This window comes from Erinaceus europaeus, chromosome 11 (genome assembly GCF_950295315.1).
Source record: "Erinaceus europaeus chromosome 11, mEriEur2.1, whole genome shotgun sequence".
In the NCBI taxonomy this organism is placed as follows: Eukaryota; Metazoa; Chordata; class Mammalia; order Eulipotyphla; family Erinaceidae; genus Erinaceus; species Erinaceus europaeus.
The window spans coordinates 102,312,475-102,338,978 of record NC_080172.1 but is presented as its reverse complement, the minus strand read 5'-3'; the positions used below and the strand labels follow the sequence as shown (position 1 = coordinate 102,338,978).

Below are 26,504 nucleotides of genomic sequence, written 5' to 3'. Positions count from 1 at the left end.
CACTCTATCACGAAATTTTTTTTAAAAAAGTGTTTTTCAAAGTTACTTAACACATCCAAATATGAGGCCAAGACTTACTTGATCATTATTTCAGGAAACAAACTTCTGCTTCATCTGCCTGCTTTTTAAACTTCTATTTCAATTTTTTGCTAATGTGTTAAATCTAACCTTTTCAGAAGTCTCCCAAAGTATTTTCAGCATTTAAACAGGTTTCTTTTAAGGCAGCTATTGCAATCCTGAAACTCAAAGATTAAGGTGTAATCCCTATGTGTGAGTTTTAGTGTTTATAATGTAGTCCTCACAGATTGGAGGGTAGGAAATCAATGACAAGATCAACAGGGGCCCATTTTGCTCAGCATACGTTTTCTTGTCAGGTCATGATTAATGCTGTGTTCTGTAGAGGGAGACATTACATCCGGGCTAAAACAGACCTAAATTTTACCCTCAGGCAGAAATCTGATTTAAACATCTCTATTTAAAGTGACATTTGTCCTCCCTTTTCAACTGGTTTCCCCAGAAATTCCAGGAAGTTGACTTCATGACCCAAAAACAGCCGGGTGGCTCTGAGCAGCAGTTGTGCTGGTTCTTCTGTAAATCTGGATGCTAGAATGAATCAAGGTGGTAATAAAAACAGGTGCCCAGCAATCCGCTGCAATGAATCCCATGCTATTTTATACTGAAGAACTAATTATCTTAGCGTTCCATATAGCTGTAGAGATAGTAGTAAAAATTTCTAAAGATGTGTGCTTGTTGCTAATAATAGCCTAGCTACTGCTATTGATAAACTAGGTTTCTCCTGATTTATAAAATGACAATATTTCCCTAAAACAGACCTGAAGTAGTAACTGATTACACATTCTAGGAATCAAAAAAAAAAAAAAGCAAAAACTAAAAGACCAAGCTGTAAAAACTAAGATTGTGCAAGGGGAAACAATGTGCTAGTGCCCTGCGAAAGCTTTCATAAAAGCAAGAATGGAAAGGGAAAATAGGAAAAAAAAAATACAATATGTAAAAAGGAGGAGGAGAAGAAGACATGATTCACATAGCAAAAGTCAGCAAGCAAATAAGATGTGTGCATTTTAAACCAAGAGCCAATATCCGTTCACTACGAAATATGGTAAATTTTGATACTATTAAGCAATTTAGGCATTGCTGCTAAGTTCCTACTAAGCAAGGTAATCTAATTTCTGTCGCTTTTCAATGCAAATAGCTATTCTGATAATTGAACAAATTTATACAACCATGATGAGATTCTACTTACCACTACAAAATGCATGAAATCCCCACTAAGACAAACTATATTACTTCAAAAAACTGCATCTTTTGTTGTAATTAAAAAGAATGTATTTAAACTTGCTCTGTGCTTACAAAGCAATCAATACCATTTTGCTGTAAACTGCATTTTACTTGAAGGTATTAAGCACTTGGTTCTCTGATTCACTACATCTTTTCTAAAAATAACTTTTATTTGCAAAGATATCGGAAGTTTTTTTGGTAAGAAAGTGGTTCAAAACCAGTGGATAAAAATATTGGAGACTATCTCCAAATTACTGCCTAAACTTACATTAAATAAGTGACCTAAAAAGATTCCTTAGGAATTTTTTGGTAAATTAGGAACTTTTCTTATGACATATAGCTCATATTAAAAAAAAAAAAAACTCAAAATGTCAATAGCATTATGAAGCTTATGTATTTCACAGATACATATACTAAACAAAACCTTTATACTAACACAAAATATAACACTGAGCTCCTGTATAAAATTTAGGGATTACAGAACTTATACTCTTTTAAAAACAAAGTTATCCTACTAGGTCAAGAAAAAATATATATAATTACATTAAAATACTAACTTCCTAGTTCCAGTTATTATCTGTTAAACAACCCATGTCCTTAATCTTTTCATAAAGCATTAAAAAAGTAACAATTATTACTTGACCAATTTTGAATAGCAAAGATTTTAGAGAATAGTCTTAATTTTTCTGATAGCATCAAATCTAATTACAGTAATCTAGGCGATTAAATACTTTTCAACCTTTCAATCTTCAATCAAGAATTATTTGAAGAGATGAATATTTGGGTGGGGCTACAGAGTAATTAGTATTATGTAAGAGAAAAGTTAACCAAGCTATGATTTTAATCTATCTTTAAAACCGAAATGATTTAATCTTCCTTGAAAACAGTACAACACAGTTCTCTATTTAAATAGTATGAACTAGTATTTAAACAAATTATCTGAAGAACCAATAAAACCAAAACATAAATAGGATTCCATGTCCTATTCAGGTTTCGCAGTTAAAGTGGCCCTTTATAAGAAGTATTGAAATCATTAATTTGTGGAGATTCTTAGAAGGGCACGTATGCAACTAATTTTGGACCTTTTGTACTTATGTATTTTATCCCTCAATTTGGCCTAGTTAAAAATTATGCTGCGTTAATTTTATATGAATCATTTCTTCAGGAAATCAAACAAATGTCAAATAGATCTCTAAGATTCCTAATCAGACACAATGCACATCCTGAAGTCAAGTGTGCAGTGTCTGAAGAAACTTTCTATGAAATTAGCAACCTTGTAAGCTACTAAGTTCTCCAAGTATGGAAAATTATATTTCATTCCTAAAATAGTCTTTCCCACTTAATGAATTTATATGCCAGTAATTAGGCAAGTGGTATGGATTCGTAGTGAAATGAAAAAAAATTTAGCTTAGATGTGTTAAATTTAGCCCAAATCTCTTGGAATAAATTGCAGTGTTCTTTTTTATCTCTTAAGACACCTGTCAATATACTGTTATTTGAACATTTATCCCCAAATGCTATCTATCTATATATATATCTATAACATATATATATATGTTTATATATGTCTATATATATGTCAAATATATGTTTTGATGGGGTAGGGGGATGAGCAGATTTCTAATAAACACCACTTGACTTTCCCAACATCTCAGTTTTAGTTCACACATCCTTATATTACTTACGACATCACAGTAATGCTTTAAAATTTTTTAATGAAAGACAGGAACCTTCAGTAATCATCAAGTAAAAATCCGGCCCTAAGCAAACCATGGTTTTAAGCCTCTCCTCTTGCTAATTTTAAGAAAGGAACCGCCCAGGTGCCTGGTGTTAATGTTTCTACTGATTGTGAAAACTGCAGCAATAAAAGCCCAACTGCTCGTTGTCTAAAATTAAGACTTGTAGTACTCCATAGGAGACCTATATATCTACATCAATTTTTATAACATTTGGAAGTTTTGTTGTCTGTGTTGATGCTCCTACCTTACTAATAAAAAAGAGTCAAAAGCATGGGGATTTTTTTTATTTTTGGAAATTCTCAAGTAGTTGCTCTGATCTATCCCACATGACTCAGTATTCTGATTTCCCCATCTACCTGCTCCCAGAGCTATCTCGATTTCTAAATTTGTTTTCTGTTGCCAACACACAGTAACCCACAGTGATTGCAAATGGCAGCTGAAGTGCTTCCACACCACATTAATATTTCTCTAAGTAGTTCAATTTTGTCATCTAAATGTTGGGGGGAAAAAAAGAATCTTTTCTCTGCTTTTTATCCCGTTAGAGATTTGCTGAATTCAGGATCACCATCATATAAAAGGAAGAGTCATGTTTTGAAGACAATTTTCAGATTACCACTAATAGCTCTAAAAGATAATGTGTTTTCTTTATAGCACTCTGCATTCAAAGCTGACTAGTTAATAGCAACTTAAGTGCAATAATAGCAATTACATAAATGTGGGCTTTTTTTTTTACCTCAAAAGTACTATTAGACAATAGAAGGGATCAGATAAATAAACTATCATAAAATGATTTCAGGGTAATGATCTAGTCAATAGTATTTGAATGCCACTAAAAGGAACCTCATCCTAATCTAAAGGGAAAAAAATATCTTCTATTAAAATAAGAACTAAGTATTAGACAATCAATGATATTTCCCCTCCAAAGTTGCTCCTTAAAGTTCATTTTTCAAGATTAAGACTGAAGAATTTAGTCTTAGAGAAGAAATTAGTCTTTTCCATGTATTTGTCCAATGAAGGGCTATCCAACTGCAACTTCAACTAATCATCACAAGTAAAAATTTTAAACATGACCTTCCAGATCCCCCATGTCTTCCCCAAGAATCATTTTCATCTGAAAACTAGGTTTTATAAAATATTAAATTAAAGAAGTGAAGCCAGTACTTCCCTAGAAGTTGGAAGTTAAGCGTTCTCTCTTGACCTACCTACCTGCCATAAAGTGACCTAAAAGACACAAGCGCTTGCTCTTACACGTTTCAACATTCAAGGACACAGAATTGCTAAAAGAAATTTGAAAAAACTTTTTTTTGTGTGAAAATGTAAAAAAAAACAAGAGTAAATACCGTAAATACTAAGAAAAAAATAAAAGTTTTATCTTTAGACACTCAGAGTCTAATACAATTAGTAATAAAAAAATGGTATCACTTACATCCTTTATTTGGCCAGAAATACAATTAAGTTGTATTAACAAGTTCATTTTGAGTTATTAAAATTCAAATCCTCTACTGATTTTTCCTGTTAACTAAAGAAGTTTGTTTTTTAATAAAGATTCATAGATGTAGAAATGTGTTTTATCACAAGATTTCTGTTTTTAAGAATAACTGAACATTTTTCTTGCATACTTCTAGCATAACTAAACATAGGATCCAGAAAAGAATTACTGTTAGAAAGAGCTTTACCACTCTTTTTCACTGAAGGAACCCTAAAAGACAAGGCAACTGTGACTATCAAAAAAAATAATAATAATAAAAAGGTCATTCTCTTTCTAGGAACAAACCATTTATCAATAGAAAATAATTGTCTTGCCATTTGCAAGGGCTCCAAAGCAATAGACAATGTTTTTCGCTCACATAATTACAAAACAGTAAAAGTTCAGAAACACAGCCTGAATCCACCTCCCTATTTTTACCCTTTACAATTCTCATTGCCCTTTGGGCCTCCGCTTGGAAGCAAATGGAAGACAGGCTGAAGTTTTCTCAATTGAGCTGAAGCTAAGAAACCTTTGATATGCTAATAGTCCCCTTCAAACGGTAAGAATTCACACTTGCATTAATTCAAACAATTTGTGCAGAATGATGTGAAATGGCACCTCTTTTAGGGACAAGCAACAAAAGGAGAGAATCGGAATCTCTGAAGAAACTAAACAACAGAACATTTGTTCTGTGGTATTCTCTCCACCATGCATAAATTTATTGGAGAGTAGAGAGAAGGACAACAAAAAGTTCCATAATACACCTGACAAAAGTATATTTCCTTATAAAAGATGTCTCAAGTATTAAGAGACATACTAAATTTAAAGTGCAAACTTATCTTCACCTAGGTCAAAAGAGCCCCCATCCTACCCCCCTCAATAACAACTTGGACTGTATTCAATTGCATCACAAAAATTAGTCGGCTTTTCTGTTATGGATACATATTACCCTTTGGTGCCCTTCTTTCAAGGTTTGTCCAAGATCAAACCTGATTCAGAAAGAGACGGTTATTTACCAGTCGGATGTGACTTTTCTTCATTGTGCAACTCTAGTTTGAGCAAAGAGCAAATTTGGTAGGGCTCATTCCAGATACAAACGCTGACAGGGAAATGAATGAATCAACCATATCCCTTAAGTGTATGCCTCTGGAATGGAGAAGACGGGAGAACTACATATACAGTAAAGAATGTGGAAGAAAATTTAAGAACTGGGGGCGGGGGGGGGGGAAGGGAAGGAAGGCGGGGAGAGGGAGAGTGCTTTAGAACCTGGCCTTTGTAACGGGAACCATATGGTTGGTGGCTGTGGCTCAGAGGCTTCCAGGCTGCTGGGAGAAGCTGCTAAGCAGCCTGACACCTTTAAAAAAAAAAAAAAAAAAAAAACAGGAGGAAAACATTTCCTCGCTGAATACGAGACAGCAGTTTGCAGCAGGAAGAATGGAATGGGCGCCAGAAAAGGGGTGGAAAGAATCAGGAGGAGGCGTTCATAGAAGATGAGGAATGAAGAAAGGACACCGCAGGACTTGTCCCTCCAAGTATGCTTTTAGAGAACCGAGTGAATAGAGACTAAGAAAGAGATGAAAACACATACGTTCCTCAGCCCCCGCTCAGCGACACTTTTGCCACCAAGTAAAGCTTCCCGAAATCTCCCCTAACCCAAGCCCGATATAGTTCTAGGAAAGGAACAAAACTTTGCAGACCTCAAGGAAAGAGTAGTTAAGTGAGCCTTTCAGAGCCCCCTCTGGCCTGGCGCATTTGCAGCCTGGCTCGCCCTCGCCGCTCCCCCAGAGGGCTGGGTCGCCCTAGCCAATTGCAGCCCAAGCTCGGTTAGCCCGGGGGTCTCCCCTCTCCTCGCGCTCCTCCCACACCTCTTGCACCCCCAACAGCTCCCCATCAGGCATCTGCAGCCCACAAGCGAGACTCCCAGGTCCACCGCCACCCTGGGAACTCACAGCCAGTCATTTCTTCCTGCAGGCCCAGCGCGGTGCGCTGCTGCCCTCTGACTGCGGCTCCGGGAGGCTCCCCGCCCTCCCCAGGGCCCCGCCGGTGCCGGCTCCCGCCACCCTCCCACTGGCCCGGGCCGCCCCTAATCATTGCCAGCTCCAGCGCTGGCCCGGCCACATCTGGCTGCGCTTTGCTGTCAACCTCGCCTGTCCACACCACCACCGAGCCACCCACAAGAAGAAACAACAGCCCGCAACAACTCACCCAAGCCCCCGCCCCCACCGCCACCATCCAACTCCTCCTGAACTCGCTCTCAGGGCTGAACTCGCTCCACTCACCGCACCGGACGGGTCAAGCCAAGGGAAGGGGATGGGGGAGGCAGGAGGAGTAAGGAAGGGGGTGCACGATCCTAGCCCTGGCCAGGGGTGGGGGTCCCTTATTTCCCCGGCCCGGCCGACCAGCCCAGAGCACGCCTCACACTCCCCCCCTCCTCCCCAGCCCGACCCTGAAAGGGCGATCGGTACCAGTCTGAGTCCAGGCTTTCCGAAAATAAATGAAAAAAGAAATAAGCCAGTCCTAGCCAGGCCACCTTCCCTCCCAACCTCCCTTCCCATGCCCCCGAGCCCCCCCCCCCCCCCATAACTAGACTGATGCCTCCAGTGCGTTACTACAGCTCAGGGAGGAAAGGAGCAGCAGAACGGGACTGGGAGTCGTGTCTACGGATTTCTCAAAAGAGGGGAGGGTGGAAAAGGAGGAGGCGAGCAGGCAGAAGAGCGCGGTCCCCTCCCGGCCGACCAAACAGAAACAGCCGAGCATAATCGCCCCCCCCCACCGCCGCCACCAACCCCGCAACTAACCCGCGACTCCCTCCACCTCCATCCCACACGCACACCCCCGGGGCAGCAGGCGCAAAGCAAACAGGTCTCCGAAGCCCGGCACAGAAGCACATTGTTCGATCCGGCGGCTCTTACCTCGCTCGGCGAGCGCGCCCCGGGGGCCGGTCGTCTGGCGCGGGCGGGCGAGGCGCAGAGATCGGCGGCGACCCCGGCCGCCGAGGGGCCGAGGCCGGCCGCGAGCTTCTCGCTGGGGGCGCCGAGTCCGCGAGGGAGGCGGCGCCACGGCTCGTCCGCGGGACACGGCGCCGCGGATCGGCGCGTCCTTCTGCTCGGCCGCAGCCGCCACCGCCTCCTCCGGCCAAGCAGCCAGCGCCCGGCGGCTCCAAGGGGTTAGGTCAACATTTTCCCGCAGTTTCCCACACGCTGCTCCGCCAGCCAGCCAGCCGGGGTCTCTCGCTCGCTCGGGCGCGCACACACACACAGCCTGAACCGCACGCTCCTTTCCACTGATTTAAAAAAATCTGGAACCCCAGCGCTAAAAAAAAAGGGGGGGGCGGTGGAGGCAAAAGCCCGCCCGAGGTGCGCAGACTTGGGAGTCAGTCCCCTTGGATCGGCGGCTGCGGGAGGGGCGGGCAGACGCCTGCGAGCGAGGCCAACTCAGTTTGTCAGGCGCAGCCCCCCCCCCAACCCCCCGCGCGCTCTTGGCCCGCGCTGCCCCGCTCTGCGCCGGCCCGGCTGGCAGCCCCCGCGCCCACCCCGAGGCCTGGGGCGGGAGGCGGCGGAGGCGGCGGCCCCTCCTCACGTGTCGGGGCTCCGGGCTGAGGCTGAGCTGCCCCACGAAAAGGCTGGAGGCGAGGGCTTGGGCTGAGAGATGCGGGGAAGTGCACGGAAGAATAGCTAGCCACGCACAGCAACGGAGGGGAGGTGCGCCCCCACCCCGACCAACGATCCCAAGGAATTCTCTGGTAAGCTCCTGATTTGGCTCCGGCACCTCTGCGTGTGCTAGTGTGTGTGTGAGCGGAGAGTGAGAGGAGGAGAAGGAGAGAGAGAGGGAGAGGGAGAGGGAGAGGGAGAGAGAGAGAGAGAGACAGACGGGGGAGTACGAAGTCCTGACACAGACTCTCTGCGAGGTCTGAACTGGAGTCACCTCCAGCCTCCCCAGCTTCTTCCTCCTCCTCCTCCTCCTCCTCCTCCTCCTCCTCCTCTACCTCCTCCTCTTCTCCTTCCTTCTCTTCCTCCCCCTCCCCCCAAATCCCCACCTACTCACCCCTCCCCCGTACCCCCCCAGTTAGGCTAATCATATAAACACATTAGCGTGTACAGCGTCAAAGGACAAATCTCTTCCTCCTGTTTTTTTTGTTTCCTTTCTGTCTCTCCAAACGAGGGGCTCAGGCAAACTCAAAAGATTACAGGCAGCTAAGTACAAAACGCAGAGCAAATAATCTATAACTCATTGCCGCCTATGGCCATTTTCCACTCCATTGGAGCAGCTGCGGCGGTAGTGCGCCCGAGAGAGAAGGGGGGGAAGGCGGGAGGGAAGGAAAAGGGGGACACTTACAGGCTCGAGCTGTTCGGGAAGCGGTGGCGGTGGCGGCGACCGAACAGCCGCCCAAAGACAGGCCGGCCCCGGCTCCGCCGGCGGGGCGGCCGCAGGGATGTCCGGGCGGCGGCTAGGGACGCGCGCTCACGATGGCGGAACGCGCCCGGAGACGGTCTGCGGTGGCTCGCGCCCGTCCCCTCCCTCCCTCACTCTCCTCCTCCCTCTCCTCTTCCCTCCCGGCGGGCACTCCCCCCTACACCTCCTGCGGGGACTCCGATCGCAGCCACCCCGCCCCCCATCAGCATACCCATTCACCTCAACCCACACCCCCACCCCCAAACTCCACTCACTGCGCGCCTGGGGGCTCCGCGCGCTCCACCAGCGCGCTCTCCATCCCGTCCACACACACGCACTTTAAAAACGTTTATTTTACTTCTGGATCGGGGTGAAGGGGCTTTGGAAGAACTCGGGCACTCCGGATTCCGGAGGCGGGGCGCCGAAAGCTGGCCTGAGACTCCAAGTCGGGAGTGGGGGTGGGGGGCTAGAGGGTGGGGGTGAGGGTTGGCTCCCCTTCTTCCCAACAGGCCCAGGAGCTTTCTCCTTGCCTGCACTTCAGAAAGGCGCCCAGGATGCGTCGTTCACCCACCCCGTTTCCAGGTTTTCTCTTTTCTCCACGCAGCGAGCCAGAGGCCCCGAAACTTTTAGTTTCCGCAGCCCTCCTTTTGTATGACTGCTTGGAGCAGAAAGAACGTGTGTTCGCCACCGCTGCCTCCGGCCAGCTTGCGGCGCGCGGGGGACGCTCCAGGGTTAATGCGTCTTTGATACCTGAGATTTCCGGCGCGCTCATTAATGAAAGTTACTTTTTTTTTTTTAATTGCGATGACTTTTTCTTTGTAGTTAGAGAACCGGCTAAACTTTGGCTTTTATTGACTATATTTCCCAAGAGTGTTTTTGTTTGTTTTTGATTAAACTCACCAGGGTAAGGAAAGGAAGCTGACTGCTTGCATGGGTCTTTACTTTGCAAGTGCATTCATCCTGCTGTTAGGTCTATTTCCCTCTTGTCCTTATATTGAAACTGCTGTGGTTCTTGCCCACACTTTTCTTGCACTTCTCTGTTGGTAGTATCAGCAAACTGCTAGGCAGCGCCAGAGATGAACCCAAACTGACGGCGGGGCAAATGTTGCTTGAAAAACGTTTAAAAGTCAGTTAAGTGTTCTCTGCAGAAGAGAAAAACAAAACCTGACTGCAGCTATTGTTGCTATTACACAATTTCTGAGCTAGAAGTTATTAAGCTTCCAGTTGTATTTCTTAATCACTGATCCTGCCAATGAATGCAGCTACCAATTAAAGAAGCGTGTTTGCATTGGTTTTCAGGAACAACTGATTCTCCAAGATTCAAAACCTTAAGGAAAAAAAAAGAAAGAAATTGCAGCTTTCTTGCTTTCAGAAACAATATTCACTTTTTGTTGCTAAGGGGATGTTGCATACTTCAGAAATCACTAAAACAACAATGATATTAAAATGTCAACGTAAATTGTTCAAGGAGATGAAGACTATAAATACCTATCAGTACGGTATCACAAAGTCAGACATTTGTAATATTTAAGTAAATCCAGCTATTCGTCAAGTGTGTTCCCAGCTTGCAAAAATTCATATGATGTATCAGTCCAAAACTTAAATATGCTTTTTGTTCTTGCATGACAATGCTCAGATTAAAATAAAAATATTTGTTCATATTTCTTTCTACCTAGTGTATTGATGTTTTTAATGCTCTCGCCATTTCAAAAGCGAGGAAGAATCACTTAGAGGACTTGTGCCTAAAACAACATAACACACTTTCATTTGGAATATCTTAGATAACAATTCAAATTATCGATGCAAGATATAGCCTGGAACAAATACACCAGCACAGAAATGGTGTGAAATCTTATTAAGCAATGAGTTTCTACATCTGCCAAAACTTAAACACACAGCATATCTACCTAGGAAAATTAAATCATGCTACTTTTAAGAGAAGCAGAATTACAGAATTCTCAGACCTCAGAGGTTAATATCAGTCTCCTTTGGAACTTGAAATAATTTTATTTGCAATTATAAATTTAAAAAATGCTGAAAATTTACATTAACGAAAAAATTAGTATTGTTCATTTTTATTTATTTTTTATTTTTTGGCTTGTTTGCTTTGCTCATGTGGGCATGATTCACAAGAAGTTTAATGCTTGGATATAGCTCAGTCTAATCCTCTTTTCTTTGGGGAGGTAAAATATGGGCTGAAGTTTTTATCTAGTGAGCTTAGTGGGTAATCAATAGAAAATTTTTTGCCTGAATAAGCTGGCCATATGTTGACTCATTTGCTTATTTATTTAACTCTCTCAGAAGTAACCTCTGCACTTCATAAGTCTGACATTGATGCTGTGGACATAACTATCTACTGATGTAACCTAAAGAGGTTACATCATGACAAGGAAAAATGCCTGGGAGTAGTCAGATGGGTTAAAACTTTAAGAAGAGGGAAGTACTTCATCCAAGTTTTTAATTTTAGTTCAACAGGATATTTATTTTATGGAGTTCAAAGGGTTTGAAGCTTTGTTGCTAAGGATATAAGCATGAGGTGTTTTTCATAGTTATCTCTAAATATACTCCTCAATATTTTAAATGCTAAGGAATTTTTAATTCTTTATACTTTTTAATTAGTAATACTGCTTGTTTCAACCATCTTTGCATCCACAATTAAAATAAAAGAAAAAGCTTTCAACTGCATTGGTATATGCAAGATTAAGCTGTTAGCAATGAACCTGCCATTTCAAAGGGACACAAATCTCTCTCTCTCTCACACACACACACACACACACACACACACACACAATTTGCCTGACACTTTGTGACAATTCAAAACATAATTTATAACAATACAGGTGCTATGTTAGAAAAAATGAAATGAGAAGCTTAATAATGTCTGCAGATGTTAGCAACTTAAAGGGAGTTGGAGAATGTTATGCATTCTTTGCAACCCAATCAATTTAACTACTCAATCTATGTTATTATTTAAGTAATGACAAAAATCATTGACTTCTTCATAATACTTGCTAATTGTTTTTTAAAAATAAATTCTACAAAGGAAACACCCATTTCCATTTGTTTTATGTTAAATCAACATCTAACCACTCATGGTGATTTCATTCCAAGAAAACAGAAGGAACTCATTAGCTTATGTGGTTAGAGAGATTGATGGGCTTCAAACATTTTAACCATACATGTTTTTTCCAACTGTAAAACTCATGTTTTTAATTTAAACAACTTCAAGAAACTAGACATTACTTGCACACTACTGACACAGAAATTATGCTAATTTTTTAAAAAATGACTTGCCATCCAAGTGTCTTTGTTTAAAGGGAAGTGATAAGCAATGCGTTAATATATAAATATGAATAATGATAATACATTGGGTAGCAAATGAATGATTCTAAAGAGTCATGAAAATGAAGAAACCTTCACAATATTGTGACTAGTCCAAACCTATAGAACATAGTAACTTCTTCCTTCCACTGGCAAACTTCAATATTGACAAGCCTGTTTTTAATGGGCTGTATGGATGTGGCCTGAGAGAAGTAAGAATATAATCTGGGACTCGATAGTAGATAAAAAATCGTTCTCTCAGTAATAAATTTTAAAATAAAAATCGTTCTCTACAGCTGTTATCACTGAGCGTGTATATATATATATATATATATATATATATATATTCATTACATTTATTACGAAGAGCAATTTTCTGTCTGTCATGAGACAGACACCGTGTGAGTTCCAAAATAAAGAATATAAAAAATAAAAAATATGTGAAAATAGTCTCATTGCTAATACAGAAGTAGAAGTAAAATGAGCTGAATTTCAACCTACATTTAGTTAGATTCCCCCTTCTTTATAATCACTGTTCAGTGATGCTTAGTGCTGAAATTAGTATTCCCTACTCTAGAAAATAAATACTATCAAGCTCTAGAGCTGATCAAAGCTGTATGTGAATACCAAAAGTTAACTAGAACTGGTTGAAAGTGGCTAGCTTCATTTTCATTTTAGCTTTGCCATGCATGTAGGCTGAAAAGAAATCAAAACTCATTTTCCATGAGAGCAGAAACATATGAAAGCATTTGGCAAAGCCAATAAGTTTTTAACTGTTCTCCCAGCTCTCGCAAGGCTGAACAGATCTGTGTCCGAGAAGGACAAATTCTATCAAGAATGTAGAGATGCATTCTCCAAAAGTAACAACAATTTGAACTATAGTATAAACATAATCATCATGTACTTTGCTTAATGATATTATCTAGAAGTATATAATCACATAGATTATTAAATACCTATCTTCTGTAATTGATTCCTTCTACAAACATCCACCAGTACAATTAGTATCATAATTGTGTGTAGTGTTTATATATGTACTTATATGTATGTATGTATGTATATATATATATATATATATGACTATATAAGGGATTATAAAACTTTTATATTAGTACTAATGTCATGCTAAAAAGTCAGAGAATTTCTAAAAATCATCCCTCATAAAACAAAACTGTGGTTCCCCTAAGACTTACGCAGCCCAAAGATACTTTTTCCCCATAGATGATTCTCATAACCCTGCTTAATCTTTGCGTTTTGAGAATTTTCCACAATTGGTCCTTACAGACATTGTAACACTGTTTCTATCAAGCCATAAAGTGTACCTATAAGAACCTCATTTTATGCAAAGTTATCTATATCTTATAATTATCCTGTTCATCATAATACTCAGAACAAAATGTTTTCTTAAAATATTGTTTGAAAACAGACCTATGCATCCCATTTTAATATGTACAAGCCTCTGTCAATAGAACAGATGAAATTTCTGTAATGAAAAATATATTTAAATTGAACAAAGAATAACCTGAAACCACCACTCTTTGTTTTAAAGTATGAAGCCTTGGAATAGACAGTTTCTAGTACAACATCTCACATAGCTTAACTCAGATGAGAACAAAAGCAAGGCTGTGGTTAGTAGTGCTGATAACTGTACTGAATCTAAGTCCTTACAAATAGGAAAATAGAAATCTAACAAAAATTCAAACTGAATTTTAGTGCCTCTGTGAATTCATGTCATAGTTCGTTGTAGTACGGCAAAACTTGCAAAAGGCTCTTAAGACTAAGGAAACAAACTGACAGGTTTGTTTTTTTCTTTTTCTTCTTTACTTGAATGTTATAAAGTGAGGGAAAAACACAATATGCAACAATTCCGATAGCTTCATACTAGAATACATTACGATTGCCTTTTCTTTTTAAGAACTATTTTTACTTTAATGAGAAAGAGAGTGCAAGAGATGGTGCCAGGTCACACACCTCTAAGTCTTGCACTCTCTTCACTGAACCACCACCCTGGCTACAGGGTTTTCTTAATGATACAGGATAAAATAGCAATTGCCGGAATCATTCCTCTTAGTTCTAAACACTGAAACTTTTTGTTATAGTTTTGACTATATTTGATACCCTAAAATTGACACATGAGATGTTTGACTTTAAAGATGTATTTACTTATTAGAGAGAGGGGATAGGGAAGAAGAAATAGAGCATCATTCTGGCACCTGTGATGCTGGGGTCAAACTTGGAACTTTAGGCTTAACTGTCCAGCACTCTCTCCACTATACCACCTCCCAGGAGATAGGTATAGTTTTTTTTTTTTATATTAATGCTTTCAGACTGGTTTATGAGACTATAACATCATAGGGGAATAGCTCTTTTTTTAAAAAAAGTTTTTTTAATTAATTAATTTGTTTATTCCCTTTGGTTGCCCTTGTTGCTATATTGTAATTATTATTGTTGTCGTCATTGTTGGATAGGACAGAGAGAAATGGAGAGAGATGGGGAAGACAGAGAGGAGAGAAAGATAAGACACCTGCAGACCTACTTCATAACTTGTGAAGCCACTCCCCTGCAGGGGGGGTGCCGGGGGGGGGGGGGGGGCTCAAACTGGGATCCTTCCACTGGTCCTTGTGCTTTATGCCACCTGTGCTTAAGCCGCTGTGCCACCCGACTCCCATGGGGTATAGTTCTACACTGCATCTGCTGCCAAAGTTCTGTAACCCTCCTATCCCTGCTTAACTCCTACACACAAGAATACAGCCCATAGTTCTCCTGAAGGCTTAAAGACAGGTTGACTTTGATTTTATATTAATTTTCTGCAAAGATGTGTTTCTTTTATCTATAAACCACTTATGTTTGAAACCATCTGGTAATTGTCTTTCACCTCTTTACTTATCTGCACTAGGCATAATTATCTCCAGTCCCATCCATTTTGTCCCAAAGGACACATCATTTTTTGTGCAGAGAAATAGTCCATTGAATATATGTGACATGGCTTCTTGACCCACTCGTACGTCGATGGACATTTAGGTTGCTTTCACTCCTTGACTATTGTGAAAAATGCAGCTAAGAACATAAAGGTGCATATGTCCCTTCAGATGAGTGTGTTCATGCTCTTTGGATACGTGCCTAAGAGTAGTACTGCTGGACTATAAGGTATTTCCATTTGTAGTAGTTTAAGGACTCTGCAAACTGGCTTTCAGAGGGGCTACACCACTTTACATTCTCACCAATATAGTATAATCGAGTTCCTTGCCAGCACTTGTCATTTCTTATTTTGTTGATGTAGGTCCAGCCACAGATAAATTTTAACTCTGCTTCTCTGATTTCTTTTTTAAAGGTTTTTCTTTTTCTTTTTTTAAGTGTATGTTTTAGTAAAAATAAATTTGGGCATGTAGATACTAAACCAACAATCTACAAAAAGTTGTTTTCTAAATCTAGTTCTCGTTATAGTTTCTTAATACTATAATAGAATAAATCTTTAAAGTTATATTTTCAACTTTTTTGCAGCTCTTTATAGAACATTCTTAAAGTCACTATGAAATCAATCACTTAAGTCCTAGACCAAACAATGATGTAATAGTCATATGTTACTGAGATAAGTAAAAGTGCATTAGAAAAGAATCACTTTTCATTATAATTAGTATGCAAATTTAGACTCATACCATACATACCATTTATATCGCAAAGGGCCACTGAGTTGATTTGGCAATGATAATGTTTCACAGAAAGGTAGAGATTTAGCGAAAAATTGTGGGGGTTAGGCCAAAAACAAAGACACATAAACAAATTCTCAAAACATTCTACTTTAAAAATGTTGTAACTGAAGCATAAATGTCCATCAGCATATGACTGGCTAAAGAAGTTATGGAATAGTGGTCCTGGAGATTGTGGAGTGGATAAAGCACTGGGGTCTCCAACAGGAGGTCTGGAGTTCAATCCCCATCAGCACATGTACCAGAGTGATGTCTGGTTCTTTCTTTCCTCCTATCTTTCGCATTCATAAATAAATAAATCTTAAAAAAAAAAAAAAGGAGAGAAGAAGGAGGAGGAGGAGGAGAAGAAGAAGGAGAGGGAGAAGGAGTAGGAGAAGAAGAAATGGATTATACCATGGAATACTACTATGCAATCAAACGAGATGACATTGTGTCCTTTGGGGCAAAATGGATGGAACTGAAAGTGATTGTGTCTAGTGAAATAAATGAAGAGATGAAAGACAACTACAGAATGGTTCCACTCATATTTGGAATCCAGAGAACTGATACACATGAACTTGCAAAAACAAAACAGGACTCAAAAAGAAGCAAGCAAACAGTTTCTAACACTTTTTAAGAACTGTGGTGGTTATCTTGGAGAGATGGGAGGTTGAGGACCCAGAACTTCAGTGGTGGGTGTGGTGAAAAACTATACATTGTAATCTTAACATACCGTAACCCACTATTAATCACAAATAAACAATGAATGAAAAAAAAAAGAGTTGATATTGAACCATCCCCCAGAATAATATATTCTTGGAAGTGATTTGTTTCTGCAGTGAAGGTATGTAGTACTGAACTCTCCAAAGTCACAGGTCTATAAACTATACAGGGTTATTAATGCCTTAGCAGTATACCCTCCCATCATTATGCAAACATAATTTAGAATACCAGTTGAATTAGTACTATGATCTGACTACCTGAATACCGATCCAAATTCCAACCACATATATCTTTCTTTGCTCAGCTATCGTAGAATGCACTGCAAGAAAAGCTAATTTGCTGTTTTTAATCTAGTGATAATTGAAACACAATTGATTAGAACACTGAGCTATTGCTGAGTACAAAATGGAATGTCTCAAAGAGAGAAGTTATGGAAATAAAGTGAAAAAATATTTGGAAGTTTGTAAACACTATGGAAAAGTTGAGTAAGAATGCTAACTATAAACTGTTAATGTTGGGGGAGTCGGGCTGTAGCGCAGCGGGTTAAGCGCAGGTGGTGCAAAGCACAAGGACCGGCATAAGGATCCCGGTTCGAACCCCAGCTCCCCACCTGCAGGGGAGTCGCTTCACAGGCGGTGAAGCAGGTCTGCAGGTGTCTGTCTTTCTCTCCTCCTCTCTGTCTTCCCCTCCTCTCTCCATTTCTCTCTGTCCTATCCAACAACGACAACAACAATAATAACTACAACAATAAAACAACAAGGGCAACAAAAGGGAATAAATAAATAAAATAAATATTTAAAAAAAATAAAAAACAAATAAAATGTTAATGTTTGAGAAATCTCAGAATATTGTGGGTCTCCAGAAGACTACCATTTATCATTTTAGAATATATGGGTAATCAGGAATACTATAGGTGGTGAGGGATCCGAATACTTAAAATAATGAATTTTGACATTTCTATAATTATTCAATATTTACTTTCCCTTTTAGCGCCATACTGAAAAATGACTTAAAATGAGACAATAAATAAATAAAAAATATCTACATATACATTTGAGATGATAATACTGGCCTGTTTGCTTAGAATGAATATTTCTACACTGGAAAAAAAATCGGGGGTGGGTGGATGGTGGCACAGCTGGTTGAGTGCACATGATAATAATAGGCAAGGACTCGGGTTCGAGTCCGCAGTCCCCACCCGCAGGGGGAAAGCTTTGCAAGTGGTGAAGCAGAGCTGCAGGTGTCTCTGTCTCTATCCCTATCTTCCCCCTTCCTTCTCAATTTCTGGCTGCCTCTATTCAATAAATAAAGATTTTTTTTTTAAAGTTTTTAACTTTAAAAAAAATTTTTTTAAGTTTTAAAGTAACGTCAAAAATAGATACTACCTTAAATAATTAAAAACCAGTATTTAACTACATAACTAAGTAGATTTATAGTTTATCAAACTTGTAGGTAAAATACTACACCTTATAACTAAAGGAAGTCTATCTTTGCCTCAATTTTCCAGTTAATGAAAGAAGTGTTTAAATACTCTGTAGTTAGATTATTAACTTCTACAAAACTGAAACAGATGTGTGTCTTAGTTTGCCATTAAATTTATGATTTACATAGAACCTTTACATAGAGCTGAGCAGAGGCCAATGATTCTAATTTGCTCTAGATTTACAATAACCTGATCTGGTTTTTGTAAGTATTGAAACACTTTAAACAAAATTAGAAAGCAGTTGTGCTTTGTGTGATTAAAGATGCAATTCCCTTTGGAGTAATGAGAAAAGTTAGAACATGTTTCTTTCTTTATGGATGTTTCTATTATAAACACAAGTGCTATACATTATATATTTCTGTTACTATGATTTCCTTGTTTTTAATTATAAAGTAAACCAATTGCATTTTACTGGAGTCTCAAACTGAATTATGCTAAATTTAGCTGAAGATTGTGTACTGAGCTTCATAGAAATCCTTACAATTTTTTGCTGGGGTCTTAAGGTCTTGTTATGTAAATACTAGTTCACAATAATTTTGTGAAGCAAAATATCTTTCTGACTAAGATCTACTCAACAACAACAACAAAAAAGAAAGGTAGGAAGGAAGAATGGAAAGTCCTAAGTGTGGAATATATTTCAAAACCTAGAAAATGACATATAAAATTGTTCAGGAATAATGATTACTGGATTTTTACAAATTACAAGTAGAAGAAAAGTCATTCTATTTTATCTTATTATACAAATATTAACATTTACAGCACTATTATTTAAACCTTCTACTTTGCTTGGTGATTTAAAATCCATCAGCTCTCCAAAAAACAAATCTATAAAAATGCTTTAAGCACCATGAATATAGTTTCTTTAAAAATTAGTAAAAAAAAAAAAGTTGATAAAATACTATTGTAATATTTTGTATATATTTATGTATATAGAAAATAAGTATGTAGAAAAATATTATTTCATTAAAAGTTTATCTCTCATAAAACCTTTATTAGCCCTTGAAGTCTTTGCGACTTCATATAAAATGATTTATCCTTTGAATAACAAGGTTCCATTAATCTGTTTGACAAAAGAATTTTTAAATCATTTAAATAATTTATCAAATGAATTATTTAAATTCTGTATAATATATATGCACACATATATGTATATATCTCTGTCTTTATATTTGCGTTCTTGCACAACATCACAGAAGAAACACAGAATGAAATTCAGTACGCATTGTCCTTGACACTAGTGTGACTTGGTGTGATTGCTGATGTGTTCTCTGATCACCCACTGATCACATAGAATAGGGCTAGAGGCCATTCATGATACATTTGGCACAAGAGGATAATCCAGTGTTGGCGAAATGTGCACATTGTTTATATATATATATATATATATGCATTTTTAAGTCTGCATTTTTATGGAGACTGTAGGCTGACATATCTTTCAAAGGGTAAGCATAATAAAAGCCATTATTCAACACTCATGGAAAACCTGCTTTATTCAATTCAGTACGGTAGGTGCTACTAAGGAGAGGTGAATGTACTCTCTGCCCAGCAGAATAAGTCATCTGTGAAAACCAAAGGCAGATATGCATGAAAAATAAATAAGAATATACATAAAAATTTATAAGTAAATATATAAAACTAATTTGGTAAGAAAGATTTATAGAATATGCTTAATATGCATAGCTTTCAGGAATTTTAACTATGGTATTTCTTTTCTATTACTTTACCAAAAAAAAAGAATTCTTTCAAATAGCTCTTACTGTTCTGTTTTTCCCCTGAAGATGCATATTTATTCATAAAATTAATAACAATGATTAAATGTATGCCCAACTTTGGTAAGAATATAAAGTTAATCTATAATGTACTTTAATCTATTTTATGTTTAGACTTGCAGGAAAATAAAGTTTTTTATTTGTGTATCTCTTACATCGCATAAAGTAAGGATAGCTAGCTGGACAGACATATTTTTGTCTTTGTTACTGTACGTGGTTATGTTACTCTCTTCATTATATTAGATTCTGTTGAGTTCATTTCAGCATTGTTTCCATCCTGTGACCCATTCTTTAAAAGAGTTCCTTTTGACTTTTTATTTACTAAGGCAGGCTTAATTCTGCACATATTAAAACCTCAATGTGTTTGTGGCATTTAGTCAAATTTGGAATTTCTTTTTTTTTCTTAATTTTATTTATTTATTTTCCCTTTTAGTGCCCTTGTTGTCTTTTTTATGGTTGTTGTAGTTATTATTGTTGTTGTTATTGATATGGTTGCTGTTGGATAGGACAGAGAGAAATGGAGAGAGGAGGGGAAGACAGAGAGGGGGAGAGAAAGACAGACACCTGCAGACCTGCTTCACCGCCTCTGAAGCGACTCCCCTGCAGGTGGGGAGCCGGGGCTCGAAAGGGGATCCTTGCACTTTGCGCCACCTGCACTTAACCCACTGCGCTATCACCCGACTCCCGGGAATTTCTTTTCTAGTCTTTCTCTACTCATCTAACCATGTAGAAACCGCGTTTCAACTCTATGCCGTGTTACACCCACTTACCCGCCATACTCAAACCTTAGTAAGTAGGTATGGTGAGGAGCCATCATGAATCTAGTAATGGCTAGTAAAGATCCCTCCCATTCAGGTATGGCACCATGAACTCTGGAATGAAACAATCTTTACAAAGTTTACTGGATGTCTTTAACTCCTTTCTGGAAGGTGCTGTCCTCACTAGTAGCACCTGCCCCTCTGCCTACATACTGTTATGTAGGAATGTAAATGGTGCCCAAGATACCTCCGAAATAGTACCACAGAGGAATATTCTTAATCTGTTACGAATGGTATGCACCAATCAAATGGAGTAATCCCTCAATCACTTTATGTACTTAAATTTTTGAAGTGTAGGCATTCCCTAATATCTAGACAAATGGCCTGTACTGTGTTGCTTATTTTAAAAAAAAGTATTTATGGAATGCTTGGAGTAGAATCCTATAACGAGGAGCTAGATATTGGCACACCTGATTGAGCACACATGTTACAATGCTCAAGGACCTGGGTTCAAGCCCCCCAGCTCCCACCTGCAAGGAGAAAGTTTTTACAAGCAGTGAAGCAGTGATGCAAGTGTGTCTGTCTCCCTCCCTCTGTTTTCCCCTTCCCTCTTGAGTTCTCTGTATTTATCTAATAGGTAGATAGATAATTAAAATTTTTATTTTAAAAGTGCCCTATAATTATAAATGTTCTAATGACATTTCATTCAATAATAATATTACTTGTCATCCACATATTGTAACACTGCTTTGTTGATGTAGATAATACAAGTCAACTAACCTAAAAAAAATTAAATAAATGTCTTTATCACAACTGTATATAGAAGCACACACACATTTATTACTTACTACTAAATTTTCATACTTAATTTGGTGAGCTATTTTATAGGGCACATGCAAATATGTGCACAACTAAATGACACTGAATAATTTCAGGGTTTCCAAAATATGAATTTAGCAATTATTTGTGTGCATACATAGTGTTATCAAAGAGAACACAAGTACAGAAATATAATTTAAAGATTTTCTAGCACTATTAATTAAGCATCTTACTAATGTATGTTTATTTTCATGTATTTGAAAATGTGAGAAACAGCATTAGAAAAGCAAAAAGTTAAAGCATTTATTTATTTTGTTAAACTCAGAAAAGTTGAGAATCCCACTACTGATCCACTTTTGCTAGAATACTTCTTTCACTGTTTAGCCTACCTGTCTCAAACACCGTAGATATAATGATGGTGTTTCAGGAGAAACTCAAGAATTAGAACTAGCAGCACTTATGCAGCTTTTTTTTTTAAGATTTATTTATTTGTGGGGGTGGAGGGTGAACCGGAGCATCATTCTGGCACATGTGATGCCAGGGATCAAACCAGGACCTTATGCTTGACAGTCCAATATCTTACCCACTTCACCACTTCCTGGGCTGTTCATAAAGCTTTTCAGGGCTTAAATGATGTACTAGATTGATCCAAAGGCACACGATTTCTGATACTTTTACATTATAATGAAAAGTATCATTTCCATCTTTGCTTATTTACTATTCACTAAGTAATCAAAAGGTGGGACCCTATATCTAGGTGCCCAAAAGCATTTTTAAGCACTTTTCCTGCCAGAATGCCAGCAAATTTAATATGTTTTTAAAATTTTCATTGTCACTGGTTATTGCTGGGACTTGGTACCTGCATAGCTCAACCATTCCCAAGACCTTTTTTTAAATTTTTTTTATCCCTTTTCTTTCTTTTGATAGAGGGCGAGAGACAGGAAGGAGGGAAGAGAAAGAGGGAAAGAGAGATAGGAAGGAGAGTGATCCGGAAGGTGATGCAGTGGATTTGATTTTCTGAGAGTCCAATGCACCATCTCCCAGACCACTTTACTGATATTTTAAATGTTTTTAAAAACTACATTCCTAATGTTTTGGCTTGTTCTTTCAAAAATACATTATTAGTATAGTATTTTACTATCTAAGAAAATCATACAGAATATCATTTTATATTTCTTTGATGACTTGGAGCTTTCAGTGTAGACAGACATTCAATTGAGCATGTATTTTTTAAAATATTTATTTATTTATTTCCTTTTTGTTGCCCTTGTTTTTATTGTTGTTGTAGTTATTATTGTTGTTGATGATGTCATTGTTGGATAGGACAGAGAGAAATGGAGAGAGGAGGGGAAGACAGAGAGGGGGAGAGAAAGACAGACACCTGCAGACCAGCTTCACTGCCTGTGAAATGACTCCCCTGCTGGTGGGGAGCCAGGGGCTCGAACCGGGATCCTTAAGCCAGTCCTTGCACTTTACTTTGTGCCACATGCACTTAACCCACTGAGCTACCGCCCAACTCCCTTTGAGCATGTAGTTTTATAGCACTTACTTTGCAACATTGTGGGCTCAGATTTTCTTCTCTCCCACTGGACTTAAAATCTGAGCTAAGTTTTTATTTGTTTGTTTGTTAACTGTTTGTTTACCTCCAGGATTATCGCTGAAACTCAGTGCCCACACTATGAATCACTCCTCCTGATGGCTATATTGTCCTTTATTATTATTATTATTATTGTGTAGGACAGAGGGAAATTGAGAGAGGTAGGGGAAATAGGGAGAAAGAAAAGGACCAGGTGTTGGTGCATACCTGATTGAGTGCATACAGTGCAATGCACAAGGACCCAGCTTCAAGCCCCTGGTAAAGCAGGGCTACAGGTGTCTCCCCCACCTTTTAAATTTATTATCTTTATTTACTGGATAGAGACAACCAGAAATTGATAAGGAAGGAGGACATAGAAAGGGGAGAGACAGAGAGACACCTGCAGCACTGCTTCACCACTGGCAAAGCTTCCCCCTGCAGGTGGGGGGTCTGGGGGGCTTGAACCTGGGTCCTGGTGCATTGTGGCATGTGCACTCAACCAGGTGCACCGCTCCCTGGTCCCTGCAGGTGTCTCTCTCTGTCTTGTTCCCTCATTATCTCCTTTCCCCTCTCAATTTTTCTCTTTCTCTATTCAGTAATAGAGAGAGACAGAGAGAGAGAGAGAGGTAGAAAGATAGACACCTGCAGATGTGCTTTACGACTAGCGAAGCTTCCTCCCTGCAGGTGGGAAGGGTGGGTGTCCAACCTGGGTCCTTGTGAGGTCTCTGTGTTTAGTACCATGTGTGCTTAACCGGCTGTGCCACCGCCTGGACTCCTGAGCTAAGTTTTATATGCCTATACCTTAGAATAGCATACAATAGAGTTCTGAAATAGAACGCCTGTATAAAAAGAGCCAACAAACAGTTTGTTGCTCCTGTATGTGTTAAGCCACATGGCATAATTTTTAATTTAACAAGTTGATTTCCATCAAACTTTGGATATCCAGCCTTTGAAATAAATATGGACTAGCCAGCAATATTTGACTTTTCATTAATAATAACATTTAACAAAAGAAACCATTTCTTTCTTTTTTCATTGCCTCCAGGATTATTACTGGGGCTCGATATGAATCCACCGCTCCTGGAGTCCATTTTTTCCCTTTTGTTGCCCTTGTTGTTTATCATTGTTGTTGTTATTATTGTTGTTGCTATTGCTGTCATTGTTGTTGGATAGGACAGAGGGAAATCGAGAGAGGAGGAGAGAAAGACAGACACTTGCAGACCTGCTTCACCGCTTGTCAGGCGACCCTTCTGCAGGTGGGGAGCCCCGGGCTCCAATTGGGATCCTTACGCCAGTCCTTGAACTTCGCATGTGCGCTTAACCTGCTGTGCCAAAGCCCTACTCCCAGAAACCATTTCTTTTAAAGAAAATATGTACTCCCCAAAGGCCAACAAACATGAAAAAAATGTGCCAAGTCACTGATTGTTAGAGAAATGCAAATAAAGACAACAATGAGATACCATGTCACTCCTGTGAGAATGTCATACATCAGAAAAGATAGTAGCCACAAATGCTGGAGAGGTTGTGGGGACAAAGGAACCTTCCTGCACTGCTGGTGGGTATGTCAATTGGTCCAACCCCTGTGAGCAGTATAGAGAACCCTCAGAAGGCTAGAGTGGACCTACCCTATGACCCTGCAATTCCTCTCCTGGGGATATATCCTAAGGAACCAAACATACTCACTTAAAAAAAAAAAAGGGTATACCTGTGTTCATAACAGCACAATTTTTTTCTACACAGCCAGAATTCTATTGAGAGTGAAGGTGGTTATAGAGGGGGAGAGAGACAGAGAGACACCTGCAGCACATATTACAGTGAGGAAGGAGCCAGGTTTGAGTCTCCAGTTCCCACCTGCAGGGGGAAACCTGACTCCTTCCCCACTCAACCAGGTGCACTCAACCAGGTGCACCACCACCCAGCCCCAATCATGATAATTTTAAACTTTCTGTAAATCACATTGTAAGCATAATATCCTTTCTAATGACTTAAAATACTGAAAAATACAATAATTTCTATAAATCCCCATTATGCTCTCTGTGGTAGTCTTCATGAAAGATTTGTTTTCTTTTAAAATTTTACATTTTTATTATCTTTTTTTTTAATTTATTGAATAGAGACAGTCAGAAATCAAGAGGTGGGGACTGAGGGCTTGAACTGGGTCCTTGAGCATTATAATATGGGCACTCAACCCGCGTGTACTAACACCTGGCCCCATTTCATGAAACTTTCTCATGTTATTTTCTAAATTTTGTTTAGAAAACAAAAATGTCTGCCTATAATTTTACTAAAGAATCAAGCACTTTCACTATTAAAATATTATTATCACAATTATTTCTCTCAAGTGTTATAATAAGTTACTTTTCAAAAATATCATGACGGGGGTCGAGTGTGGCACACCTGATTGAACACACGTGTTTACAATGCACAAGGACCTGGGTTCAAGCCCCCAGTCCTTACCTTCAGGGGGAAAACTTTGCAAGTGGTAAAGCAGAGCTACAGATGCCTCTGTCTCTCTCCCTCTCTATTTTCCTTTACCTTCTTGATTTCTGGCTGTGTCTATTCAATAAATGAAGGCAATTAAAAAAAAATATATCCTGATAAATAATTTACAGTACATCCCCAAAACTGGTGGTGGTACAAGTGTTTGAATCACCATTATATATATATTTTTCTTTCTCACTAGGTAAGGTGCTTCTATGGCAACCTCCAGTTGAACTTCTATAAATAGTATAATTTATTTTTTGAAAACTCTGTCATCTCCTCTTTTCAATTGTCCTGCCAACATACAAAGCATGGATAAATAATTTTACATCCATACAGAGAAATATGAAATATTTTTACTATTATTCTTGACTCTTAACTGAGTACATACATTAAGAAGCAAAGTTTCTTTTGTTGACACTTTATCAAGCATCTCAGGAGACTATACCTAGCTGAAATGATTTATATTTACTTCCTAAAGTTCCACAATTTGGTACAGTTATAAATTTGGTAAATGCCATTTAAAATAACTTTACTCTGCAAAATTTTTGAAACTCCATTATTGAAGACCTTGATATACTTTTTTAAAAAGACACAGATGTTACTATTTAAAATAAAGACTATAGGAGTCGGGTGGTAGCGCAGCGGGTTAAGCTCATGTGGCACAAAGCACAAAGACCGGTGTAAGGATCCCGGTTCCAGCCCCTGGCTCTCCACCTGCAAGGGGGTCACTTCACAGGTGGTGAAGCAGGTCTGCAGGTGTCTGTCTTTGTCTCCCCCTCTCTATCTTCCCCTCCTCTCTCCATTTCTCTCTGTCCTATTCAACAACGACCACATCAATAACAACAGCGATAACTACAATAAAACAAGGGCAACAAAAGGGAATAAATAAATAAATGTTTAAAAATTAAAAAATAATAAATAAAATAAAGACTACATTGAAGATTAAGTCCTTCCCACCTACCTGAAAAAAATCTTTTGTACAATACTTGA

At 39.1% G+C, this 26,504-nt stretch overlaps 1 protein-coding gene and 1 long non-coding RNA gene across 14 annotated transcripts in view; one reads left to right on the top strand and one right to left on the bottom strand.

Annotated features, from left to right (window-relative positions):
- ADGRL2 (adhesion G protein-coupled receptor L2) overlaps window positions 1-10,230 on the bottom strand; it is a 198,207-nt gene extending 187,977 nt beyond the window's left edge. For 3 of the 13 annotated variants that reach the window (XM_060202229.1, XM_060202238.1, XM_060202239.1), the window contains exon 1: window positions 7,416-8,421. The gene's annotated coding sequence lies outside the window, so the exon portion shown is untranslated. Of the gene's footprint in view, window positions 1-7,415; window positions 8,424-8,838; window positions 9,016-9,170 lie in introns of those variants that run through there. The other 10 variants (XM_060202232.1, XM_060202240.1, XM_060202241.1 and 7 more) reach the window with 7 other exon arrangements.
- LOC132541435 (uncharacterized) overlaps window positions 8,128-26,504 on the top strand; it is a 99,413-nt gene continuing 81,036 nt past the window's right edge. The window contains exon 1 of the long non-coding RNA XR_009552640.1: window positions 8,128-8,245. This is a non-coding gene — a long non-coding RNA (uncharacterized LOC132541435). The remainder of the gene's footprint in view (window positions 8,246-26,504) is intronic.